Source organism: Alexandromys fortis, unplaced genomic scaffold, assembly GCF_014885135.2.
Source record: "Alexandromys fortis isolate MF-2015 unplaced genomic scaffold, M_Fortis_MF-2015_v1.1 scaffold_253, whole genome shotgun sequence".
NCBI classification, from domain to species: Eukaryota; Metazoa; Chordata; class Mammalia; order Rodentia; family Cricetidae; genus Alexandromys; species Alexandromys fortis.
The window spans coordinates 780,346-785,617 of NW_026068124.1; positions in this window are offsets into that span (position 1 = coordinate 780,346).

Genomic DNA, 5,272 nt, shown 5'->3' on the forward strand with positions numbered 1-5,272 from the left:
ACCGATAAGGAAGGAAACATATTAAAGATACAAATACAAATTCAAAGCGTTCTTAAACTTCCAAGAAAAGAGAAAAAGAGGATAAATAAAACGTGAGCTTATATGATAGAAAGCAAAAAGTTAAATGATAGGGAAGGAAAAAGCTAAATTACAAATGACCAAAATTGTTCAGTTAAAATACAGAGATAGGTATTTTAACTGGCATATGATTTGTTGAAATCTTTAAAAAAATTATAATCTTTAAAAATCACAAGATCTTTAAGAATCTTACCGTATGCCACTTAATTGAGAAAACAATGGTTTGGAAGAGTTGGCAGTAAAGTTACAGGAAAAGGCCAACCAAGCAAATGCAAAAAGGAACTAGGTAGATGTTTACAAACAAATGAACTATAGGCTGGGCATGGTGGCACACACTTGCAATCCCAGCTGCTCTTATGTTGGGCAGGAGGGTCAAAAGGTCAAGGTCTATTTGGGCTACATTGTGAATTCAAAGCCAGTCTGGGCAACTAGGCAAGATATTCTCTCAAAATAAACTCAGAAGGGTGAGGAGAAGGACTAGGGTAACTCAGTGGTCGAGTACCTGTCTAGAAACACAGGCCCATGTTCACCTCCCTAGAACTGCAAATAATACTATAAAAACAAAGAGGAAGCCTAGAGAGATGTGCAACTTAGTGCATAGCCTCACGTCTCGCTTGTCTGAGGCAGCAGTAGCTACGCCTGTCATTATTAGCATGCATTTTTTTTTAATTTTTTTTGAGATTTTATTCATTATTTTCTTTTTTTAATATTTATTTATTTATTATGTATACAATATTCTGTCTGTGTGTATGCCTGCAGGCCAGTAGCATGCATTTTTTACTGATCTGTTTTTCAGTGCTAAAACAAGGCATCTGAAGCAGGTAAACCTCAAAAAGAAAAGAAGTAGATTTCACTCACAATTCTAGAGGTTCAAAGAGATGTCACTGACAGCAGCCCAACACTGGTGACAATTACAAAAGCGTTTGTGGGAGCGAGAGATTGTCACTAAACAGGAAGCCGCAGAGTAATTTGTGGTCAGGCTCAGGCTCTTGTGTTCGTTTGCTCTTAGAAGAACCAGGAGGTCAATAGTCCCATGCAAACGCATAATCTTGCAAGAATACCACCAGCCTCATGAGCAGATTAATGGAGGCAAATCATCTCAGTACATTGCAAAACAAATATTTTTAAAATCTGATGTTTACATTCTTAAATTCTTGAAGTTTTTAGTGAAATAGAAAAGAGAACAATTAGAGGAAACTTTTAAAGCCTGATAAATAACATGTACAAAAAACAACAGTTCACATCAAAACATTAACAGTCATACATCAGAAATTATCCCTTTAAAAATAAAGATGTAAATACAGATGCTTGCAGCAATGCCCATATCCAATATTAATGAAGCAAGAAAAAAAAAACAACAATAAAGGTTAAAAGTAAAAACTAAATGGTCACTTTAAATTAGACAATTTTCCTTTGTAGCAAACATAACCATCTCCTGGCAACTAAGTGACTTAAAACAATCACAATTTTATTTGCTTGGCTCCTCATCTTAACAATTAGGGTTGGACTCAAAAGAAGCAGTTCATTTGCTCGAGCTTCCTGAGGTCATTTATACGACTGTGACATCCAGCAGCTTGAATCGGAGCTGGATGACTGAATCATGTCACATGTCTAGTGGCAAATGAGCAAGTAGGTTTAGGACTCCCTATCTATAGTAGTTGATCTTTGTTCTCTGTGGCTAAATCAAGCCACTAGTCCCAAAGTCATGGGTTGAGACACAGTTGCAAAATTTGCTTGTCTTCTTAAAGCTTGGTCCTGGAAGCTCTTCAGCTTTTTTTCTGCTGTATTTTGTTGGTTAAAGCAAATCAAAAAGTCATCCCATGGTCATGTGGTTTCTTTTCTTTAAAACAAAATATGTTAGGCAGTGGTGGTGCATACCTTTTATCCCAGCATTCAGGAGGCAGAGGCAGGTGGATCTCTGAGTTCAAGGCCAGCCTGCTCTACAGAGTAAGTTCCAGGACATGTTTTGCTTTGTGTAGAAGTCAGAGGACAATTTTGGGGAGTCAGTTTTCTCCTCCCACCATGGGTTCAGGAGATCAAACCCACATAGTCAGGCTTGTGGAACAAGTGTTTTTACCTGGCTCCACTTTGCAGGTTCCAGTTTCCTTCTTGATGAGAGGAGGCAGACTTTGCAAAGGAATAAGCGTAAAATGTAGCAGGAATTACTGCAGCTACTTTTGAAAATAATCGGCAGTGTGCTGTGGGATAATACTTTTATATCCTGTAAAGATTTGTTGCTCTTATTGGTTTAATAAAGCACTGATTGGCTAGAAGCCAGTCAGGAAGTATAACCTGGGCAACCAGACTAGGAGAATTCTGGGATGAGGAAAGCCTCAGTCTGCAGTTGCCACCAGACACAGAAGAAGCAAGATGAAAATGCTGCCTTGAGAAAAGGTACCAAGCTAAATAAAGGTACGTGGCTAAATATAGATAAGAATTATGGGTTAATTTAAGTTGTAAGAGCTAGTTATAATAATCCTGAGCTGATAGACCAAGCAGATTATAATTAATATAAGCCTCTGTGTGTTTCTTTGGGACTGAACAGCTGCAGAATTGGGCAAGACAGAAACTTCCTTCTATAGCAGTACAAGGTCTAACACATTAACTAAAATACAGCTAATGTGTAAGATTTACAGGGAGGGGGCTGGAGAGATGGCTCAGAGGTTAAGAGCACTGACCGCTTTTCCAGAGGTCCTGAGTTCAATTCCCAGCAACCACATGGTGGCTCACAACCACCTGTAATATCTGATGCCCTCTTCTGGTGTGCAGGAAAACATTCTGTATATAACCAATAAATAAATCTTGAAAAAAAAACTTGAAATGAACCTATTTATAAATAAGAAGACTGTGTTGTAGAATATTAGTTCTTTCTAGATGTTCGATCTATTTGAATAAAATTTTCCACAAGATTTTTTCAAGGAACTTGACAAGCAAAAAAAAAAGCAGAAACACTTCTGAGGAAGAAGTGAGGGAAGTAGATTCAAACCTCAAAGTCTGCCCCCAGTAACCGCCTTTTCCAACAAGGCCACACCTCCTAGTCCATCCCAAACAGTTCTACCAACTGAGAACCAAGTATTCAAACACATGAGCCTATGGAGGCCATTCTCATTCAAACCACCACAGTATGTGTGGGGTCTGTTACTAAACCTATCACTTGGCAGGCTGATACTGGAGGAATGGTGAGTTCAACTCCAGCCTGGGCTACATAACAAGACTCTGTGTAAATAACTAAATAATAAAACTTAAACTCACCAGTTGTTCTGAGGATTCAGTGTTCAAGGACACCAAAAACAAAAGCAAATAAACAAAACTGATTTTTAGAAAAAAAAATGTGACTATCACCTAAGGTTGAATATATTATACATCCCAAGGCCGGGACATTCTTCTTCTGGGCATATGCCCTAGAGAAACTTATTTTACTATTTTACTGTGGAGTTTTGTTGTTTTATATTGAGGCAATCTCATGTAATCCAGGCTATTCTCACACTTGCTATATAGCCAAGGATGGCATTGAACTCCTGATCCTCCTGCCTCCACTCTCAAGTTCTGGGATTCCATATGTACCACCTCCATTCATTTCTAGAGTAAGCACTGAACCCTAAAGGTCAGACTAGGAGTCTATCTTAATGCACTTTGTGTTGTGTATCAGAATACCTAAGACTAAGTAATTTCTAAGGCACGCAGGCTTGCCAGTTGGTGATGGCACACACCTTTAAGCCCAGCACTCAAGAGTCAGAGGCAGGTGGATCTCTGTGAATTTGAGGCCAGCCTGCTCTTCAAGAGCCAGTTCCAGGACAGGCTCTAAAGCTATAGAGAAACCCTGTCCCAAAAACAAAACAAAACAAAACAACAACAACAAAAAGAATGCAGACTTATTTCTTACAGTTTTGGAGACTGGAAAAGTAGATATTAAAGTCCCTACAATGGTTACAGTACTTCTTGCAGAATGATTCCAGGCTTCGGGGAGGATTCATTCAAATGAAACTTTAAGGTAGTTGTACTGGCAAGTTTTTACATAAATTTGACACAAGTTAGGGTCATCTGAAAGAGGGCACCTTAATTAAGAAGCTATCTCCTTAAATCTGCTGTAGGTGTTGGGCTGTAGTGGCACACGCCTTTAATCCCAGCACTTGAGAGGCAGAGGCAGGCGGATCTCTGTGAGTTCAAGGCCAGCCTGGTCCACAATGCAAAATTCGGGACAGCTAAGACTGTTACCAAGAGATACCCTGTCTTGAAAAAAATCAGAGAGAGAGAGAGAGAGAGAGAGAGAGAGAGAGAGAGAGAGAGAGAGAGAGAGAGAATCCCTTGAGGGCAAGTCTTTGGGCATTTTATTAATTAGTAATTAATTAGGGAGGGCCCAGTCCTTTATTGATGCTATCACCCTGAGCTACCCCTGGACTGGGTTCTATAAGAAAGCAGAATGACCAAGCCATAGCGGACAAGCCTCCATGACCTCTACATCAGCTCATGCCTCCAGGTCCCTGCCCTGGTTGAGTTCCTGTCCTGACTTTAGATGGTGAACTGTGCTGTGGAAGTGTACGCCAAGTGAACTCTTTCCTCCCTAGTTGCTGTTGGTCATGGTGTTTCATTGCCGCAATAGAAACGCTGACTCAGACGGTAGTGCTGTTTATAACAGAAGATGAAAGGGAACCGTTTGACCAGGCACTACACTGTGAAGAAATAACCAGGAACTCTTCAGGAAAGAAAGCATCGTGGAATGTCATATTTCCTAATGGCATCCAATTCACTAGCCTTGTTTCCTTGGACCCTCTTCAGAAAAGTCCTTCTTATGACCCAAGCCCTCTTATTGAGATACCACATAACAGAACAAACATAAAGTTTATATCTATAGAAGACACCAGCCTTTGAAATCTCCAGTCAGGCAATATATAGTGTATGTGTGACCCATAATTACTTGAAAAAAAAAATGGAGGTGATGTGGAGTTGAGAGAACAGATTGGTTGTAGCCTGTAAGATGACTTAAAGAGTAGGGAAAGGCCCTTGCTCTAGCCTGGGACCTTCATGGTAGAAAAAGAGAATCAACTCCTACAAGGTGTTCTCTCATCATCAGCTGCTTCCACTTTGGGGCTCACATGCACATGTGTACACATGCACACACGCGTGCACGCACACACACACACACAATACATTCCAGTAAGGAAATTTTAATAGAGTGTTTGTATGTATATACAGA